General features: G+C 31.4%; 1 non-coding gene across 1 annotated transcript; it reads right to left on the bottom strand.

The window, feature by feature from the left end:
* Nucleotides 1-22,629: 22,629 nt before the first annotated feature.
* On the bottom strand, nucleotides 22,630-22,701 carry Trnae-uuc (transfer RNA glutamic acid (anticodon UUC)). Its single transcript has one exon. It is a non-coding gene; the product is annotated as a tRNA-Glu (tRNA).
* Between the last annotated feature and the right edge of the window lie 1,233 nt (nucleotides 22,702-23,934).

Genomic DNA, 23,934 nt, shown 5'->3' on the forward strand with positions numbered 1-23,934 from the left:
AAAGTCTTTGAAAAAATACTTATGAATAAAATTGAAAAACACACCGATGAAAATATTGAGTTTATCCCAGACCACCAATTTGGCTTCAAAAAGTCTCACTCTACAGTTCATCCACTGTTAAAAATCCATAACGAAGTCACAGTTAATCTGAGACAAAAAAAATGCACCGTGGCTTGTTCCCTAGATATCGAGAAAGCTTTCGATAGCGTGTGGAGAGAGGGTCTTCTTTTTAAGATCAGGCAAATGGAGTTTCCACCCCATTTAGTTAATATGATTTACAGCTTTCTACACAACAGATATTTCTTCATACAACTCCAACAAACAAAATCGGAAAAATGCCCTTCTTACAGAGGAATTCCTCAAGGCTCAATTTTTGGCCCAAAACTATATAATCTCTTCATCCACGATTTCCCACATACAGTATATTCAAACAACACCATTATTTCAGAAGCCATCCTTTTTGCAGACGACACTATCGTTTACGCTCCCGCTGAATACCCAACAGAAGCTCTCATCAACCTCAAGAGACACCTAGTGTTAATCAACAACTTCTACAAGACCTGGGGCATCCAGATAAATAAAAGTAAATCAGAAGCTATCTGCTTCCGCAATGCCAGTGGAAAATGTAATCCCAAAGTTGTAAGGGAAAGCAAAAATCTGAAGCTCTCCCTGGATAACATTAACATCCCATTTAAGAATAAACTCAAATACCTGGGTATTCAATTCAACAACTTGCTTAAATTTAACCCTCACGCCAGAGAAAATAAGGCTAAAGCCAGAAAAATATCCAACATCCTTATGCCTTTCTTAAGGCACCCCATGCTCAATAAAAAATCAAAGCTTCTATTTTATAAAACACTGATAAGACCGATACTAATATACGCATTCCCGGTTTGGTTCAGCATTTCGCCGACGATCTTTAGAGAATTTGAAATCTTTGAAAGAAAGATGTTACGCCTCTGTGTTAGTAAAAATTTCAAAACAAGAAACAAAAGATACTCAAATACGTATATTTATAATGAAGCAAATATAACTCCTTTGATCAAATACACAGTCGAACTTATGTCTAAGAACATAAACAAAATGCAATATTCAGACAACGACTTGATCAAGGGCATTTATGATTCTCAAAATAATACATCTTGGCTTGAATCTCTCTATCCATCACCCATCAGCATAAAAAATATTAATCTCCAATCAACTCCTGATGGAATCCCAGAATTTTTCTTATCCTCAATCAGAGGAAGCAACAGGGGCTAACTTTAGCTAAATCAATGCAACTTATAACCTATATAAAAGAGAAAAAAAAAAAAAAAAAAAATGAAAATTATATAAAGTTACATAAAGACTAAAATCACCTGAAAAAAAAAAATTATCATAAACAAAGTAAATGAAATCAAATCAATTAACACAATTCTAAATCTTAATAATTAAATCCTAAACAAACACAAAATACATTCAAAGTAATTATAATTATCATACATCATTATTATTGACTAAAGCTGGGTCAAAACTATACTATTATTGTTTGCTTTGCCTTCAACTATAATGTACTAGTTCTAAGAATAATAAAAACGAGAAATGATAAAATATTTTCAATTACACTAACAACACTCATCATTCACTACAAAAAACACACTTAAATAAAATTTTATCTCCAAAAGAAAAATATATAAAAGAAAACTAAATAAATCATTGATTAATCTCAAACAAGTAACATTTAACATTCAATTTTCAAAATATCAAAATGAAAGTAATCCTAAATGAATAAAAATAAAACAAACAAACACTCAATTTTATGAAGATACAAATTATAAGTAAAACAAAAATATCTATATCAACAAAATTCGAAAACAAATGATAAATAAACAAAAAAAAAAAAAAAAAAATATAAATATCAAAACTGACATCTAGTAGGTCATCTCAATAAATACCAAAAAGAAATCATATGTTCAATTATATCTTTATGTCATATATTCGTTCATCTCAATCTCAGTATTTATAATGTACCTCTTCTATCTTATTGTATATATATGTATCTTATTATTTTAGTATTAGTAATGACAAACGTCAAAGAAAATTTTTAGTTCGTGAGCGAGAACCATTATACTCTTTAAGAATGAAAAAGACAAGCCATGTTGGCACTCAAAAATAAATTAATCGAAAAGGAAGGCCATACATTACAGCCTCCAATCATTATACAAGAAAGAAAAGTCCAGATATGTATTCCTATGTATTCATGTAACTATCTCGTTTTAAAGTCTCAATAAAATACAATACAATACAATCAAATTTTAATAAGATTTTCTCTATAAAAATAATAAGAAATCCTTATAAAAAACCTTATTAATCGTTGCTTTTAATAAGATTTCCTCATAAAACATATGGGCAGTAAAACAATATGGCAATCTGTTAGTTTCTAGGTGGTTCAATTTCAATTCAATTTTGTTTTATTGAACATACTATATACAATTGACTTAAGCTTAACTTATTTCTAATAGTAGTAGTATTTTTATTTTGCATAAATCAGTATAATAGGTGTTGTAACCGCACATTTTACAATACAGTGATTTGACAATTATGTCTTACATCTGAAATATTATTTAATAGTTTAAACAAAAAATATTTGGGCAACGAAATACTTGAAGGAAAAGCAAAGAAAAACCTTCAATTTAAATTATAAAAAAAGAAAAAATGACTAGAATTTGATTCAGTTGTGTTTAACAAACATTTTTAAATAGAATTGAATTCTTGGATAAAAAAGTATAATACAAATAAATATTATGCATAAATTAGTTAACAAATATATATATATATTTAACACAAAAGTGAATATACAAATGTATAAATAAATAAAAACAAATTAATGATTAAATAAATAAAAAGAAAATAAATAAATAAATTAATTAATCAATAAATTAGTAAATTAATAAATCAATAAATTAATAAATTTATAAATAAATAAATAAATAAATAAATAAATAAATAAATAAATAAATAAATAAAAATGTAAATAAATAATAAATAAATAAATTAATGTAAATAGATAAAAAAGTAAATATAAATAGATAAATAAATAAGTACATAAATTAATGAATAAATAAATAGGTACATAAATAAATACAAAAAATTAATAAATTAACAAAACAAGAGAAAAAATAGAGAAACAAAAGGAGAGATTAATAAATAAGAATTTATATGTACAGTGACAAAAAAAAAAAAACAAAAAAAAGATATAAATAGATAGGTAACTGAACAAATATTTATCACAGATTGATTTGGTTTATAAGAGGGTTATCAGATGAACTACATCTAAACGCAAAGTTTGCTTCTAGCTTTTGAATTCGTTCAGAGATCAATTCAACATTCGTTTCTTGATGAAGGTCACAAGTGGAGTAACGGAATGGTAGATTAAGCATCATTTTTAATAATTTATTTTGTGAAACTTGGAGTTTTTTAATGTGACATAGTGCAGCCCCTCCCCAAACAGGACTTCCATATAATAAAATTGACTGAAATATCACTTTCATTATGATCACTTTATTCTCAATTGTTAGAGCAGATCTTCGATTTATACATAAAAGGGTAAAGCAATTTGATAGCTATATTTACTTTCTTTATAGTACAATTAATATGGTGGTTGAATGTAAGTTTGGTGTCAAGATGTATACCTAGATATTTAACAGAATTTTCCCAAGCTATGTCTATTCCATTTATCTGAATAAATTGGTTGCTGGGGAGATAACAAGACTTTCTTTTCCTTGAGAAAAAGATAGCTTGAAATTTATCAGCATTTAACTTAATTTTCCATTTGTTATAATAATTGCTTAATATTTCAACAGCTTGAACTAAATTACTCTCAATGTTGAGAGCAAGTTCATCTGAAGAATATATTGCTGTGTCGTCTGCAAAAATGGCAAATTCACAGAGTGGAATGGTTGGGATGTCTGAAGTATATAAATTATATAACAGAGGGCCCAAAACAGAGCCTTGGGGGACACCAACATTGAACGTAAATAAGGACGAAATACCACTGTTGACATGAACACTAAAACATCGATTGGAAAGAAAACTTTGAACAATTTTGCAAAGATATAATGGAACTTTAAATTTAATCATTTTATAAATTATTCCTTTATGCCATACTGAGTCAAAAGCCTTCTCAATATCTAAAAGTATCATACCCGTCGATTTACCTTGGGTTCGTTTACTTTTGACATGCTGACAGATTCTTTTCACCTGATGAGACGTAGAGTGAAATCTCCGAAAACCAAATTGTTGATCGGGGAATATTTTTTCATCGGAAATATATTTTAGCATTTTTTCTTTAAGAATCTTCTCGTAAATTTTGCTTAAACTACTTAGAAGGCTTATTGGTCTATATCCGCTAGCTAAATCGGGAGGTTTTCCGGCCTTACAAATTGGAATGATTTTAGCTGTTTTCCATTTAATTGGAAAGTATTGCATTTTCAAACATGCATTTATTATGAATGTAAGGAACTGAATGCCTTCTTTCGAGAGATGTTTGATATAAGTGTTTTTGATGTTGTCTAGCCCATCTGTTTTTTTTTAAGTTTTAAATCATTGATAATGATGTTGATATCTTTAGTTGAAACAAATGCATTTGAAGGCGTTAATAAATTTAAATTATTAAAATTGTCGATTTTTGAACCAACTAATGCGTTTGTTTCATTATCACCTAAATGTTCTGAGACCCTATGATTCTTTAAAAAGTGCTCAGCGAACACATTAGCTTTATCCTCGTTAGAACATATAATCTCATTATTTTCCCTGAGGAATGGAATTTTTCTATTTTTATTTTTTGTAATTTTAACAATATTCCAGAAGGGCTTTCCATTCTTATCAAGCGTACTCAATTTGTTGTTCCATTCATTGTTTCGAAGATGTAAAATTTCTCTCGAAATTAATTGATTGAATTGAGAAACCATGTTTTTCGAAAAAGGCTGACGGTATCTTTGCCAATTCCTTCTATGAATATTTCTCAGTTTTATCAGTTCCAAAACATGAGCAGGAAGCGTTTTGTTTAGAAAACCATCTTGTATAAGTTATTTGGGAACACATTTTTCTACGGACGATAAAATACCTTGGGTAAAGCTTTGTACAGCGCAGTCTACATCATTAAGAGAAGATATTTTGTTCAAATCCATAGATACATTTTGAAGTTCAGCATTCATGGTTGTTTGAAATAATTTCCAGTTTGCTTTATGAAATTGTTGTACATATTGCACTTTTTTTACACCCGACCAAGGGAGACGACAAAGAACAGGGTTGTGATCGGAACTCAACGCATTTACAGAAATTGGGTTAACTAATTGACAAGACATATTAGTAATAAACAAATCAAGGACGGATGGAGATCCATGGGAACCAGCGGGAAAAAAAGTGGGACCAGGAGGGAAAAGGATATTAATAGGAAAGAAATGTGGAAATTGGGTTAGTAAATTCCCCCAACAATTTGCCCTAATACATCCCCAATCTTTATGTCGACAATTTAGATCGCCACCTAGCAAGAATTCACCATGAGTGGAGAAAAGCTGCCTTAAGTCACGCTTAAAAATATTTCTTTTTAGATCCGATGAAGTTCCACCAGGAAAGTAGACACAATAAATCTTAACTTCATTTCCGTTCAAAAGCTTAACCGATATCCCTATATTCTCTATCAAACGTGTTCTTATGACAGGTAAGAGTGAATGCTGGATTGATCTCTTCACGAAAATAGCTACGCCACCACCCCTTTGATCAGACCTATCTACTCGATAGCACTGAAAATCAGAAGAAGGAAGTGTATCTACATTTGTTAGCCATGTTTCAGTTACTAATGCAACGTCTACTTTTTGGCTATTTAAAAAATTCAAAAATTCAAAATATTTGTTCCTTATTGACTTAGAATTCCAAGTTATAATATTTAAATTATTCAAAATGTTATTTGCCATTGGAATAAAGAAACTTACAAGCTAAATGTGCGATTACATTAAATTGTTCAATTTTGTTTTTACAAACAGATAAATTAGTGATCATTTCCATACAAAGGCTGTTGAGTTCTTCCATCGAAAATAAGGTTGTGTTGTTGTTGTTAGATGTAATTGATGGTGTTGCACTTGTGTTGACAAGGGTTGGTGAAGTTGGTGAAATTGGACTACAGGTAGGCAGAGAGCTTTTTTGTAATGATCTTGTTGAGTGAAGAGATTGAGATCTGATTACTGCAGGTTGTTGGCTCTCAGTAATTACTCTTTTTCTTGGAGTGGGAAGCAATGGAAAATTGTTCATTGAACCATATAAAACCGGTTCTTGTGAAGGAACTTGCGTAGGTGTAGGTACGGAGAAAGAAATTCTTTGGTGATTGTTTAATCGGAGAGATTTTTTCTCTTTAATTTGCAAGTATGTGGCTCTGCTTGCACAAGTCATATCGGTGGCCTTATGATTCCCATTACAGTTTGCACATTTGTGTGCCGAGATGTTGTCACAGTCGGATGTTTTATGTGAACCAGCACAGATCGCACAGTAGGTTTTAATGTGGCAATTGCGCTCCCCATGACCAAACATTTGGCAATTGTGACATTGGGTCAACTTGCCTTTGAGTTTTTTTTGATAACTCCAAGTGACTTGGGTGTAAAATAAAGATTTAAAGTTTTTTTTTAAGTCATTCAATTTCACGGAACCGTTTTCAAAAGATATTATGTACAGATTGTCACTATAGTGTTCATAGTTCTTAACAATTTTTTTTACTTCGATGCACTTAAGATCGCGTCGAATAAGTTCATTTTTAAGATCATGTGATTCGATATTATCCAAACCAAACAGAACAACTTTAAATGCTTTGACACTTCTCAAATCATGTGAAAAGAATTGACAGTTTTGATCATTTAAATGTTTAAGAACAGCATTAAATGATTCAAGTGATGCACAAATAATTTTAATTCCGATGGATAGTTTTTTAATGGAATAATCGATAATTTTAAGTTGTTACATGAATCCATGCACAAATTCAGGGTTTTTTTGCAACAATTTAATTGGGGGCACATACACTTTTTTTTCAACAAATGGTAAAGATTCGTCCATTTCTTCAGTATTGTCAGTATCCGGGTGACATTGAAGAGGAAAAAAAGAATTGTTGGAAAGACGACTTGTACCTGCCATTGCAGTACGAAGTTTTTTATCCAAGGACAATTTCTTGCCCTCGGATTCTGGCGATCGATCGCGTTTAGTTATGTTTAGGCTTATTGAGAACTTTTCAGAGAAAACACGTTATGCGTCAACGAAAGCTTCACCTAGACTGACTTATTTCTAATAAGATACATTGATTGATATTAAAATTTGTTGGCACATATGGGGCCTAACCTTATACAATGGATAAAAGATAAAATATATATAAATATAGTACATGAATAGGCTTAATTTTACAAGTCTGCTGACTAGGTTATCCTCGGGGTGTTCCGTCCCGGTTGTCCAGTTGTGGTATTGATAATGGTGGGTTGGGTGGTATGGCATTTAGCAGCGGTAGTAGGCCGATTGCGTATCGGCGTAAAAGTAAACTACTTCCTCGTTGTCGGTTGGGATTATGTGCTCATCCAGAATATCCAAAGCACTAAGGTATCTGGGTTCGGGATGTCGTTGTTGGGTTCTCATGCTTCTCATCAGCTGATTGGGGTGGTTGGCGATGCTTCCGACAAGTTTCTTTGCAGATTGCAGCAGATACTTTTCCAACGTCATGATGTTTGCTTCCTCGTAAAGTCGCTCGTTGCTGTAGTATTTTTGTCGCTGTCGATCGAAGTAAAGTCCGGTGCAGATCCTCAGGATTTTCCTCTCAAAGTTTCTAGGTGGTCATATTTTTCTCTGTGTGCCTATACCACATTACCCACATTAAGGCTAGGCGCACATATGCGATTTCAGTCGCGCGATTATTTAGTCGCAAAAATGGATCACACGGATTTCAATGCCGGTGAACACACATGCTTCTAAAAAATAGCCGCAATTTAAAAATTGAAAATTGTCCAATTTTTTTGGCGACACGATTGTCGCAAATTAAAATGGAACAAATGGACCAGTATAGTTGTGCACACACTTGCGACTAAACCGAAAACGACTAAAAAGTAGCAGTCGCAAAGAGGCCAAATCATGCGCACACATGCGATTTTCAACCACTCAATTTTTTAGACGCAAAAAATGAAACACATTATTTTAAATGAGAGCGCACAGACTTGCGATTTTAAAATCGCAAAGTTTAAAAAAATGGATCCGGTTTTATTTTTCGCGATTTTTTTTGCTGTACATAAGGATATATTATACAGAATACAATGCACCTGCCCGCACGTGCGACACTTGGAACAATTATTTTATGTACAATAATGGATATTACTAGAAAGTGTTGTATAGTGGCTCTTTTTTTATAAACGATAGGAAATTTAAAAGGACAGTTCCATAAAATTCATAAAAATTTAAGAGAAGGCCCTCAGAAATTTACCCAGTACTATAGAATGAGTATATAATGCTTTGGTGAAATAATGGTACTCGTGGGGCCTAAAATAAGATACAAATATACACATTGCAGAGAATTTATTTCTAATCTGGTAAACAAGCTGTCAAACCCTTACCAAATTTTGAAACATTTATTACTTTACCACTTTTACCAGAGCTTACACAGTTTCATGAATTCACATTATCATAAAATCCGATCGTAGATACCATTTGTATGAAATTTTCCATTACGAACGGATTTCGTGATTGTTTTCTTTGCGGTAATTTGACCATTAGATTTGAACGGTGAGTATCTCCTGGCTCTTTTGATCTTGAGATGATGCATTTTTTTTTATCGAAAAACGGTCAACTTTTTTTCGACCAAACATAATGTTTTTTCTTGCAATAAAAAATAGTCGCGCGATTTTTTAGTCGCAAGTGTGTGCACGGTAATTTTATGTTGCGACTGCGATTTTTTAGTAGCAACGACTGAAAATCGCATGTGTGCGCCTAGCCTAAGGCTAGGCGCACACATGCGATTTTGATCGCGCGATTATTCAGTCGCAAATTAGATCACAACAATTTCAATGACTGTAGACACAATTTTCAAATTTTTAATCGCGGGAAGCATGTGTGTGCACAGGCATTGAAATCCTTGTGATCCATTTTTGCGACTCAATAATCGCTCGATCAAAATCGCATGTGTGCGCCTAGCCTAAGACTGTTGCCCTACCTTAAATTCAACTCTGGCAACGGGCCTCTATGCATATTCCAAAACCAAAGGTGTATTGGAGGTCAGGTTGCTGAGATATGGCACACAAAATATTTTTTTTTTTTTAATATTCGAAGCAGATTTTTTCGGAATTAGTTCTCGAAACAAGTTTTGGTTTACAGATATGAGTTCACAGTGAACAATCCTATGCATTTAATTAAAAAAATTTTAAATCTATTTTTTTTTTTTTTTTTTTTTCAGATCTTAGAAAAAAATCCAAGGTCCTACAAATCCATTAAAGTGATACATTAAAAAAATTTCTCTCTAATCTTTATTCATAACTGAAAATTAAAAGTTTCTATTAGGTAATGGTGTTGAGTTATTGAATGAAAACCAAACATTGTTTTTTTCATACACTTTAGACTTTTCTTACATTGACTGAGCTAAGTACTGTGTTATCCTATTTATCAATCAAATAGAGGTAAAATAAAATACTAACAAACTGTAAAGATTATCGATATTTCAGACCTTTAAAAGTCAGTTTGTGCATGATTGTTTCATTTATTTCTGAAAAATTAAAATAGTTTGACCTATACGGTGTTTGTAAAATTAGGAGCTGATATGTTTATCCAATTACAAAACTTATCGTTAACATACTGTGGTAAGATAATTTTGATCAAAAATTTATCCATTTTTTGTTGACTGTTTATAATTATGTTTATTTATATTCTGCTCATAATACTAATAACAGTAACTCAACTCCAGTCAAGGACCTACTTCCTTATCGGTATTTTTGACAACTCTACATTCCTTTGTCAAATAATATGACTCTACCATGTAACTGTTAAACAAATCATTTTTTTTCTTGTCTTGAAAACATATTCTTCCTTTCAACGAAAAAAAAATATAAATTATTCATCTTGCTACAGAAATGAAATGCTCACATCAGTGGTAAAGAACAAGACTCCAGCCAGTCAAGTCAAAAAAATAGAATTTTTTATTAAAATTCTTTTTGACAAAATCTTAATATACTCTTATATACAGTTTACAACCAAAGCATTCAGGTCAGCTACTTTTTTATATAGTTGGATAGGTACTCCCTCGATAAGAAAGAGCAAAAGAAGAAAAAAAATCAGAGTAGCACTTCCTTAAATATTCATCGCATTCCTTTGCAATTTCGCAATTCTCCACAAATTAACCATATCAACTTTATCATCTACAATCTATTCTAACAAATCTTCTCTGTCAGCCACTCAAGTTATGGCTCTTCCCCTTGGTCACATTCAAGAAACGAAAAAAATGTATATAGATCCAAAGAGATTGTCACCACTCAACAAACTGACGATGAAACTATACTCTATACAGAACACCCAAACCCATCACAGGAAAAAGAAACGAAGTGAAACAGTGAGTCCACTCTGGATGCGACGACACAGGACTGGGAAGAAAAAAAAAATCAAGAAAAAAATATTTCCATATCAGTCCATCAAATTTTTCCACCATCCGCATCTCAAGGGGAAAATCAAATTAATGGACGAAAAGTTAGTTCGCATAAAAAAATTATACTTTGCATAAAATCGTTTGAAGATTGTGTCACCAAACCGACCCACCAAGCGTCCGACCCCCGTATCCGCATCCACATCCACCCGCCCGCCCGCCATTCCAATAATATTATATTCTCTCCCAGTTGCCCCATGCCCATTGAAATTGACAGTCGTGGCAAGGACACTTAGTTCTCATCCCTTGACAGAGTTTCACAACGGAAACGGGCCAGAAGAAACATTTGAATGCAAATGCGACTACTTTGACTTCAACAGACAGCACAGAAAGGAAAATGGAATGTCCTCCTTCATTGAATAATCAAAAAAGCTTTGCTATGTAAGTGTAAGTGTGTATGTAAGTGTATGTTGGGTAAAGTGGGCCAGTTCGTAGAAAGGAAGCTGCGTATTTCCGTTTTTTGTGGAAATTTGTTTTCCTATGATAAAGGACAAGATTTGTGGGGTTTCGGAATTGAAAGTCTTCTTTTGGCAATTTGTCATACTGTTAACGTTTACTCCCAAACTCGAATGACAGAAACGAATATTTTTTTTATTAGAACAAGAAAAAAATAATGACAAAAAAATTATCAGCAACAGATTTTGTCACTTTAAGAAAAATATTGGCTGAATAACTTAATTAAGGAGCTGTTTAAAAATTGCTGAATACTAATATTTGCTGAATGAATTTCTTAATTTAGAAAAATACCACCAGTTGACATAATTAAAACAATTTAGGTCAATCTGTAAAAACAACAAAATGTCAAAAGATAAATGACAGTAACTATCGTTCTTCCAACATGTGTGGTTTACCAGACGACTGTTTTTCTTCCTGCAAACAAAAGTACTAGAAAATGTTCCTGAGAACATTATTTCCTTCCCTTACATGCAATTTCCACTTTACCATTGATAAATTGTGTCACAAGGTGATGAGATGACAATCGTAAAACCGTTAAATTGCATGCGAGTGTTACTGTCTTATCATGTATTTTGTATGGTTATTATGTGAGTTATTAGTAATAATTCTTCAAGAGTTGGCTTACCAAAGGGATTTCATGTATGAAAGAATTATTGCGTGTATTAACTGAACTAGTTCGGGTGCTATCAGTCAAAAGTGTCAGATTTATAAAAGTGCAAATTTGAGGTTAAGGGTTAATTTTTCGAATTACTTTTTAGCAATTACGATGATGAAGTTTATTCAGTTTCTGTAATCTGTAATTGGTCCCAAAAAGCCAGGTTCGTGTAAAACGTCAAAGAACTTAAATATTAACTTTCAATTTGTCATCAAAACCAAAAATAAAATGAATTATTAGCTTTTTGGGACCAATTACAGATTTTACTATCTCTTCCAAAAAAAAACACCCTTTCAACTAATTTTTTTTTGACGTGATAACGTGACGCCATTTTCTCCCGTTCCACTCTCGCACTTTTGCAGTGCGGCCAAAAATTTCAATTAAAAATTAAAAATAAACTATTAGAGATACAAAAATCTTCTATAGCTTATTTCAAATGAAGGATTTTTAAAAATTCCGTCATTTAATAGGGTAAACAGGGGTAAAAAGGAAAGATGAAATTTGCGCTAAAATCTAAACGCGTTGTTGTAGAGAGTTTATTCTTTTTGCTATAGATAGAGGAGACTGGTTTATGGATAACTGCATTTAAAAAAAAATTCTAAAAAATTCTGGAACTTCGCTATAACGTTTTGTTTGAACGTTGATCAGGTGTTGTGGGTATGACAAAATGTTGATTATGGGTAGGGGAAATTTTTTTTGACAATTCTAAGATGCCAGGTGAAAGATGAAGGCAAAAAAAAATTAGGGGTCTAATACGGATTTTTTTCCAACACTCTGCGTTTCGAAATATGAATTTTTGAAAAATACCTACTTTTTTAGGGGTATTTTTGGGTAGTTTTTGATTTTTAGCTTTATTTTGGAGCGATCAAAAAATCTCAAGTTATATAGGACATATAGGGCTGATCAATGCACATACATATGCAAAAAATTGGAATCGTTAAAAGAGTTTTGACTGAATACGGAGAAAAATAATTTAAAAAAAAACAGGTTTTTTGGCCGTTTTTAACCCATTTTCATCGTTTTTTATTTTTATCTTTTTTTCTTTAATAGATAGAGGAATATTATATATGGAGTAATGATAGACCATGACCACGACTATATGTGTGCAAAATTTCATCATTTTCGTAAACACAATTTTGAGATAACGGTAAAATAAAATTTTAGAATTCAACAGGTTATAACTTTTTACCAAAAGCAGATAGAAATTTGATTAAACATTTATGAGCATTCTGATACAACTACCTTTCATTTGGTTTATCACACATAACGCTAGACTAACTACAAGCCACAAAATGTTAAATCAAGAAACTTGCGAAAAACCTCAAACCACCAGTGGAGATCTGTTGCGCCATGAACAGCCACCTGTGTGGGAAGTACCGTAATCTCAGTCTGGAAATTCCACATGGTTGACTTTAAAAAATTCTAATTTCTCTTGTAGGCATCTTTGAAATGAGATTGATACGTCATTTGAAAGGTGAAACAATAAGCTTTCACATGGTTCACAATAAGCTTTATAGGTTTTTAGGGAAAAAATTCATTTAATAGCATGAGAACATAAAAATAAATGTTTTTTTTGTTGCTTTTTTTGATGAAATTTCATTGAGTTTAAAAAATTCTAGCTCTTTTTGTAGATGTCTCATAGACTTGATCTATATAGGGTACAGTTTCCTATTTTCGGCTGTCTCCAGTTTCCGGCCACCTTTCGGAAAATCGTCATAGCTAGGGATTTCGTAGGGTTTATTCCAAAATTTTGCTCTTGTGCTGTTCTCTTATATGTTAGAACAGCATACGAGTGAAAATTTGGAATAAACCCCTTTGAAATCACTAGTTATAACGATTTTCCGAAAGGTGGCCGGAAACTGGAGACGGCCGCAAATAGGCAACTCTACCCTATATATTTTTAGCTAAGACAATAAGCTTTTAGATGGTGTAAAAATTTGTAAAGATTGTTGAAAAAAAAATGGATTTAATAGCGTGAGAAGATAAATTTACATGTTTTTTTTTTTTCTTTTTTTAATGAAATTTGATCAAAAAATTCTAGCTCTCTTTGTAGATGTCTAATAGGCATGATGAGCTGAAGCAATAGGCTTTCAGGTGTTATAAAATTTATTATAGGTTGTTGTATCAAAAAAATGAGTTTTTGTGTGAAGTGATTTTTTCACTTTTTTCATAAGAAATTATTGTTTTCAATAAATTATTTCAATACTTTTTGCTCATTGTAAAAATTTAAAAATGGTTTTATTATTTAGAAGAAATATTTGGCTTTATAATGGTATAATTTTTTTTTTGTGAGCTTTTAAAATAAAAAATTAATATAATGAGAAAAGAAAAAAGGTATTTTTTTTAGCTTTTTCTTGTAAATTATGATTGTTTGAAATAAATAAACGCTTCAAATGGCTCATTTTAAAAGCATACAACCTGTTTTCCTACGAGGTTATCACGTAAAATCATCTTCCGTAAACCAGCTTTACAGACAACCTCTTTTATGAAAACTCTTTATTCTTGCTTTCTATCCGAAATTAAATGTTTTCACCAAATTTCATTAGGGTGACCCATCATTTTTGTTTTCACTAGAAAAAAAAACACCCTTTTAACCATGATATTTTTAAAGACAATGTAGATTCTTGTTTCTTATCTCAAAAGTAACATAATTCCTGAATTCCAGTAGGGAACCACAAGTATTACTCTAGTATTGCACACTTTTCCAAATATACCCATATTTTCTCTACACCTAAAAAAAAAACACCCTTTCACATGAAAAAATTTATAGTTTTACTTTATTCGTAATTCCCATGGGAAAGACAACATTTTTAATAAATTTCGTGAGGGTAACTTTTATACCATTGATTTTATCGGACTTATCGCGGATTTACGTTATTTCCCCAAAAAAAAAACACCCTTTCACCTAAAATATTTTTATAGACTACTTAGATTCTTGGCTTCTGTTATAAATCAAACACTTGTACCAATTTTCATTGGTGTAACAATTTTTTCCCAGTTTTTTTGGTACTAATTTCGAATTTCATCATATCTTAAAAAAAAAAAACACCCTTTAACTCAAGAAATTTTTGTACACTTTATGGATTCTTAATTCTTATATAAAACAAAACTTTTTCACTAAGTTTTAAAAATTAATAAAATATAAGTCAGCTGTTATGATACCTTTCTCACACACAACTCAACCCACCAAAAAAACCCTTTCACCAAAAATATTTTAAAAAACTTTATGAATCCTTTGTCCATGCTTTATCTAAAACATGCTTTTGCCATGTTTTATGAGTGTAACAATTTTTTTTTTTATTTCTTTATTTTATGTACTATTTTACCTGTACTAATTAGAAGCATATAAATAATTGATTCAACTCTTAATTTGTTTTTGGAAGCTGCTCTTTGTAATCAGACTGTAAATATTGTGATTTTTTTTCCAAATTTTCGATAAGACTACAGGACCCTGTAACTTATCAACACCTGAAGTGTCGCCTAAACTGTCCCATTCCAAGACCAAACAGGATTTTTTTTTTGTCTCTGGAATTTTCAGTGACACAATCTTATTGAATTCTTAAAATAAAATCTCTGACACTCACCAAGAAACTCATTTATTCTTCAACCGACCGAAGAAGTTCAAGGTTGATCTGCTGACATCAGTGGCGTATTGAGGGGGGGGCTCAGGGGGCTCAAGCCCCCCCCCAAGCCTCCAAAATCATGTTATTATTTAGCTGATTTCATCATAATCTACATGATTAACTGAAACTTCTTCGTAAATCGTAGAGATTTAGAGGCAGCTCAAATGATCGAGCCCCCTCCAAATTCTAAAATGGTTGTTTGTGTTTATTTGAGTAAGTGCCTTAGTTGACGTTGAGGTTTCGGATTTTCAGGATTTTAGTCCAATTCAGAATTCTTCAAATAACACGGTGTTACAAAAATGAGGTTTCAAAATATACGCGGGCGGAGACCTATCAGGTTTTGTAGAGCTAGTCGCACTGAATACGAAACGGTATTTGAAAATCCCCTAACACCCCCAAAATCTGGAGTTACGGGCAAAAAACGGTTTTTTGGACCTTCATTTCATTTTCGATTTTTTTACAGTTTCTGATAGAAGATAAATATACCTTTTCAACAATGTATAGAACATGTAACTCGGTTAAACCACTTAGAATTTATAAGCTGCCAAAGTTCAAAAATTCCATTTTTTTCGTCATTTACCCAACTTCGGCATCAATTTAAAGTATATGTTTTCCAAACAACATGCTATTTAAAAAATATATTCTAAAACTATATCTTTTTCCAAATTCAAAAATAATATTTTTCTCAAAGATATTGGAAATACAAATTTTTTCTATCTCAATATTTTAGTGGTCAACATAACTAATGGTTTATTTAAGCAAATTCCACTTTGTGCTTCTGATTTGTATTAAAAAAAGAACATATTATTAAAAAATATATATTTCGGATTAAACATCAAAAGAATTTCATTGAAAATTAGTTTTTGAGACTTTTACGTTCTGCATTTCACTTTTTGAGCATTCACTTGCGTTGCCGATAGTGAAATTAGGTGTTCTACATTTTTTCGCTCATTTCGATTTTCTGATCGAATTCAATTCACTTTGTTTCTGCTCGTGAACTTGGTATCTTTTTCAATGAATCTCCAATTTTTGGGCAAAATATTATCAAAACTTATATTTTTATTGTTTTGTAATGTTTATTTGTTGTTAATTTAATACAAAATACATAAAACACATGAGGCATTAAATATCATGCCTCTGTGTTTGCAACCTCATTCGATTTACACTTTATCTAATTCATTTTTCTTTGAAAATTTGCAATAATATCGCCCATGTTCTGCATTTCACTTACATATTTCATATGTCTCGCAAAATGTGACTTCTTATTTTTTCTTTTAAATTCTGCTTTTTTCCAATAAAGTTGCCAATAAAATTGCATCCATGTTCAAAGTAGCAGTAATTTAACTTTAGAAACAAAATAAAAATGGATGATCCTTCAGTTTTGACAGTTCGAAGCATTTTCGAAGTTTTCGAAATCGATCGAAAATCAATTTCACGTGAAATTGAAAAGTGATGCCAGTTCACTTTCGGTCGAATTGCGGAAATATGGGCATTTATACCGAAAAAAGTGATGAGTATACTCAAAAACTAGACGTGATAGGAATAAATCTGTAAACAGTTTTGAATTCAGCACATGAAAAAGTTCGAACGAAAAAGTGTTTTTTTTTACAGATAACTAAACACCTTGCTGTTTGTGTAAAATGTTTGGGATACAAGAACTTGGAAAAATAGCTACTTTGAATGTGAAAGGAGACAGTAGTACGAAGTTGTCGGGAGCAGTAAAATGCTACTATACAGCTTTCAGTACCGCAGCACAGCGCTTTTCTCTCGATCAAAGATGAATAAAAAAAGAGACAAATTTGTAGTACATTTACCTTATCAAAAATTTTTGAAAAATTTTTCAGCCCCCCCCAAATTTTTTTCTGGATACGCCACTGGCTGACATCAATTTAGGTTGACAACCAATTATAATTGGCTTTTAATTATTCACTACATCCAATTGTACCAGACAAATTTGCCATTAAATTAAGGCAGATTCTCTTCAGCAAACTTTTTCGACATGTTTATTGAAGTCATTCATGGACAATGTTTTATGTACAACTGTTTCAATTATTTATAAAACCTCTCAATTTTACGGTAGGATAATTCATTCGTTCACATATCTCACGAAACTTTTGACAATTAATTTGGTTCGTTGTAGTTTTACGGACTTACATGATTTGTCTCGTGAAAACCCCTAAAACATAAACTTTCGAATAGGTCGTCGAACGACATTGGACCGCACAAGTCTGGCAAGAAGAAACTTTTACTCCAAAAAGTCCATAGATGAAAAGTAAAAATAAACTTTGTTCTCTTCAACAAAATCACACAAACAAATATAATTTTTAACACTCTCAAGGTCCAGACGTCCGAAAATCCATGCAATTAAAGAAAACAAAAGATAACAGAAAAAAAAAACAATAATTGTAACTCATCCAGGATCACCCTTATATAAAAAATACCTTATTCAATTCATTGCATTAAGTTTTGCTTGCTCCTTCCCAGTCTTTCTTCCTCTTTAAGACTAAATCCTGTGAAAGGAGGTTAGGGAAAAATTCACAACCACAAGAAGGATGGTGGACAGGTATTAGGAAGGTAAAGACTGAACCTACGTACGATTGCGAACAATAGAACCTTTGAAATTGGCCAAGAGCTAGAGAGAGGAGGAAAATCTAAAAGAAAAGAAGGATTTTTGACTTAATTACAACAAATTGGATTAGCCAATAAAATTACGAGAACGGAATAGTTTTCAGAGTCTCTACCCATTTACAAGATAAACATTCGACTCCTTCCGTTTGTTTTTCATTCTTCTTCGGCAACAGGACGATTCCCGATTTCTTTATTTTTTTTTTTTTCTTCTCTTTTTCGATTTTCATTGGAATTGAAAAGAAAATCACAAGGATGATGGTCGTCGGTGGACTTACCACATTCGTGAGCGGATGTGGATGATGAATGTCGACTCAGTGATCCTTTCCCTCCCTCTATTCTATGACTTTGGACCAAAAACACAAGACGAAGACAAAAAAAAACAAAAATAGAAAAAAAAATTGAAAGCTTAAGAAGCAAAAGAGAGAGTGTCTGACTTAATAGGAAAAGTAAAGTCCAGAGTTAGAAATGTGGTAGACAAAGGATATTCTACCATCAGAAAAACGAAGATGCCCTAGACACTACCGACGACGACGATGATGATGATGATGGTGATGTCGGTGAACAAACAAACTTTCCTTCTGTTTCTTTTGTTTTTTTCGTAAAAGAAAATCAATTGAATTGTCCTTTGGACAAGAAAAATATTAGTAGACAAGTTGAGGAAAGGTGAGAGAGAAAGAGTTCAAGGAGTAAAGGGATTTTATCAGAAATTGTATACGCCTGATGGCACTGTCGACGACGACGACGACTTGGAGATTGCATTTAGAAAAGAATACGCATGTGTTTCCAAGGTACCTCAAGTTGTATGCTACACATGTTCTGGCTTTATGAAGAACGAGTTAAAGAGGAAGTTAAAGAAATAAAAGGATTTCTTATAAGGACCTTAATGTTCAGTTGTTGGGAGTTTTTTTTTGTATTCATTCCACTGTCCAGTTGATGGATGTAGATTGTTGGTGCTGCATTGTTGGTTTGGAATAAATCTTAGTTGAAGTTATTTGAACTTTTCTAAGACTCACTTAAGGATAACTTTTATATTATACTCCCAAAGACGGAATTTCTAGTGAATTTTTTGAACAGGTATGAAAATACTTATATTGAGAAAAATGATATTTTCTTCTTTGAACAAAGGCAATGTTTGAGTATTTTTATATGAAATTTTTCCACCAAAAAATTTACTTCAACACTCAGATGTTAGATTACACTGGTCTGCAAGGAAATCCTCCTTTAAATAAAACTATATTTTTCTAAAGGATTTTTGTATGCTGATTCCGAATAGGAAGTTAGAATTGACCTAGCAAGTCACGTTTTCTAGATATTCCCGTTAGAAAATCTCAAAAACCCATTTTTTGCTGTTTTCGAAGAAATATTTTGGCATAATGTAATCTTTTTCAATTAAAATTGTTACGGTTTATGAAAGAACTTATTTTTTATTTCTTTCAAATTCAGTTTCAATATTCTCAATATCTCTTTTCTTCTCCGAGATATCTTAATTTAAGTAAGTTTAGTAGGTTTGGCATATCTTACCGTAAAGGAACTGATCTCTAAAAATTAATTTATCTTTCTCCCTAGAACAAAAGTATACTTTTCTAATGGACTTTAGTGGGCTGATTTTGAATCCGAACTCAAAAAATTTCGGTCAGCTCTGGTTTTTGAGATATAGTAGTTTTTTTTGAGATTTTTGATTTTGTGATACTTTAATGCGAATATTTTAAAATCCTGACGTGATAGAATTTTTGACCTCGGATTCTAACTCAGCACATCAAAAACTATAAGAAAAGTTTACAAATCTGAAACTTTACAATGCAGTTTATCGAATGGTTTATTACAAATAAGATATTTCTAAATAGAAATATAAACTCCTGCTCAAAATTAACGCACATTTTTCGTCTGAAGTTATACCCCTGCATCTTATTTTAAAAGGCTTTAAAATTCTTTGGTGCATTTTTTTGTGTTTTGTTATTGTTTAGCAAGTCGAAAAAATGCTAAACTGCAACAGTATTATCAACCAAAAAAAAGATAAACCAAATTTAACAATTCAAGGTCTGAAAACTGATTATAAAGTAATATTTATTTTTAAGAAGAAAAATTTAAAAAAAATGGAAGCGGGTGACGGTTCTTTCCCATAATTGTATGCAATACTTGGTATAGTCTCCTCTAGCGCATATGACAACCTGGAGTCGTTTGTCCATTCCACTAATTAACTTTTGAAGGTTTTGTTTTAACACTTCTTTCACTGAAGTTTTCAGTTGATCAAGACTGCTTGGAGGTGGATTTCGGTCGCGAATGCATCTTTTCAATATTTCCTACACATGTTCTATTGAATTCAAATCCAGATTTCTGTGTGGTTAATCCGAAGCTGGAATATTAAAATCTTGAAGATATTCCCAAACTACTCTAGCATGCATTATCTTGCATCAGACTAAACTGTGGACCAAATCTAGGGATGATTGGAACCAGATGCTGTTCGAGGGCATCAGTCAAGTATTTTTGGGTACTTAACTTAGGCTCGCTAACTCCGTAGGTGTTGTAAAGCAGATTTAACTCCATGAAATTTTATGACTCTTCTTTAAAAGGCTCGCGGGTTAACAGACAGACTTCAGCAAATCTCTCCCCAAATCTTCCCGACAAACATATTATTCCATACCTTTAATTTAAGATCACTACTGTCTCATTTGAGAAAATAACCATGATGCTGTGGCATAAAGTAATAGCAGGACTTTACTTTAAAATAAATAGGATGTGCGTTAAATTTGAGCAGGAGGTATCTAGGTAGATTTCTCTCAGAAAATTTAAATCTGTATAAATTGATTGAAACATGATAGCTCCATTATAAGATGTTAAAACACTACTTTTACGATAATTTTGCGACAAAAATAGTCGCTGAGCATTATCAAAAAATTCGAAAGTAAAAAAAAAACTACAAAAATGGCACGCATACGTCACGGTGACCCAATGTCTTGAATTCATTTATTATGCTCAATATACATAACATGACAAGCAGTTCTTCTAATTTGATAATCCTTATTTTTTTTTGTTTAATTCTTTTAAAAATATGTAATTCTATAATAAAATGTTGTTATTAAAAAACATAGCACATCTAAAGAGGGTGCTCTTCATAGTTATTTTGACAGACGAAAAATTCTCAATGTTTTCCCCCATTTCTATTCTATTAAAAACTGAAATGGTAAATTTAGCACCATTCAAGTTTGTATGAAACGTGGACGTTACGCGGCCAGGAATAAATTTTTTATTTTTTGATGTAATTAAGGTTTACATATATTGTGCAGAAGTTTTATCCCTTTGACGTATTTCAATAACGGATAAAATGCATTTTTGCATTTAACACTTTATATATGTCTCAATGTTAAAACTCAATTGTGTATTTTAAGTGCAAAATATTATTTTCTGTCATTTTCCCTGAGTCTGAAGACCTTTATCTTGAATATTCAACCACTAGAACCCAAACTATAAGCATTTTAAAACAACAAATTCAAGCCTATTTTTAGAGTTTTGTTGTTCAATTTTTTGTTACTTTGAATTGTTTGAAAACTTTCGAACCTGAAATGGTTGTCTTAAAAATCTTATATTATGAGTTCTATTGGTCGGATTGTCAAGATTAATGTCTTCATGCTCAGGGAAAATGACAGAGCATCATATTTTATATTCCATATAAAAATATAAATCAGTTTTTCCTTCATACATTGAACAATGCATTAACAATACTAATACTGCATTATCTTGCATTCTTAACGCAATACAGCGAAAAGTCCATAGTAAAAGTTTTTCCTGGGCTATAATTCTTTCATTTCATACCAATTCTATTGATGGCCGCTCAACGTCCAAAATGCCCATTCTCCTTTGAATAGAAATCAAAAATAATTTATTTAATTTAAAAATTTTATAATATTGAATTTTGATTTACCTACATACACGCCCATGTTCATCAATTTTTTCCGAATTGAAATCACTTTTGAATTTCACGTGAAATGAAATAGCATGTTCTACATTCCGGAAACTTCGAAATTTCTTCTTTCAGAATTAAAGGATCATCCATTTTTATTGTTTTCCTAATGTCTTTAAACATGGATGTCATGTAATATTACTGGCAATTTAGAGGGAAAAATTGAAGCAGATTTCAAAAGAAAAAATAAGTAGACAAATTTTCTTTAGATAACGAAATGTCATTTCTTTAGTTGTCTATTTGACGATTAATGTAAAATATTTTGATAAAATAAAAAAACCGTTTTAGGAAGAAGACGTGCTTAAATAGGTTATTGGTAAATATAAAATAATACATCGTTGTTTTGTGTTTTGTTCACCCCACTGTATGTATTCCAAAAGCTTTCATTTGCAAAAAGTTTTCTCAAATCAAATAATAAAACCACTAAGCCAATACCTAAACCACTAAAAGTTATTAAATCACAAGTACTCATGATTCGTTACTATAGCTATGAAAGCTTGCAATTTAAAGCTTTACATAGAAAGCTTTTTTTAATATTTATAAAAAAAAAAACAAAAGCTTACTGTTGTAATTTGTTTTTGTTTTGAGAGTAGGCAATACATTTTGGAAAAGATAAAAAAAAAACTTCCCATACCGGGAATCGAACCCGGGCCTTCTGGGTGAAAGCCAGATATCCTAGCCACTAGACCATATGGGATATGAATGTAATGTGGTTAAAATGTTTACATAAATGATTTTCAATAATATTATCAAATGTTATAAGCGCTTGATTTTCTAAGAGTTAAATTTAATTGCTTGCAAAGTAAATAACAACAATTCATCTGTATTTCATTATTAAGCTTCAACTAAACTATTGCAACCAGCAGATGTATATGACAGTTGTTTTAATCATATCACAAATTAGTTATAATATGGAAATTTTAAAAGTTAAAAATTTAGAATGACAAATAATATATGTGTAAAAGTCTTCTCAATTAAATTTTGAGTTTAAGATAGCTTTGAGAAAAATCTATATTTTCGAAGATATACATTTTTAAATTCTAAAATTTGTTTTATCTTGCAACGGATCGCTTGTATATAGAAAAAACTGTGTTGCCACTTTTTGTAGATGATGGATATTATTCTCCATAAAAGGGGCATGAAATATTTCTTGTTCATAAAAAAAATTTGTTTTGACTTCTTAGAAGGAAAAAAACATTTTTTCTTTTTAATTTTTTTTTAAAGGGGTCTCTACCACAATTCAAAGTTTTGAAAAAAACAGCAAATTTTGTTTTTTTTTTGTCCAAAAATTTTAAAATTTGTAATCAGAAAATACGTTATATTAATGTCGTTTTCGATTGGTTTCACTCAAGGATTCGCTCATTCTGAAATCCAATAAAACAGTTTGAATCGCTGTCTCTCAAATCTGAAATTTTATATCTTCAAACGAAATATTATAAATATGAACTTAACTGTCCCATGAGTCCCATATGACTCAAAATATATGTTTTGTCCCAAGCCTACAGAGTCCCATGTATCATATATGATTCATATACATATTTTACTAAAAACAACTTCACTGTCCCCACACAATCATCTTACAGAAAATTTGCAAGGACGTTATTGGCCCTAAATTATATTATCTTTCTTTTTTAAATTCACAATTTTCCTATAGAATGAATAATTTTTTAATTAGAGAGCCAAACAATTAATATGTGCTTTTAATTTTTTATTTTTTACTCCTCAAGGCAGTTGTAAGGGGTAAGAAGTAGGGGAAACATACACAATTTCCAAACATTTTTTTTTTTCTTTTTTGTTTATTACTTTTTATCTCAATGTGTACATTTTTTCACTTTTTTTAGTCAATCCGTATAAAAATAATGATCATAAGTAAATGAGACCAAAAAAATATAAGCTGCTTCGATAAGAACCTCAAAAATTGAGCAACATA

Source organism: Episyrphus balteatus, chromosome 4 (assembly GCF_945859705.1).
Source record: "Episyrphus balteatus chromosome 4, idEpiBalt1.1, whole genome shotgun sequence".
Lineage (NCBI taxonomy): Eukaryota > Metazoa > Arthropoda > Insecta > Diptera > Syrphidae > Episyrphus > Episyrphus balteatus.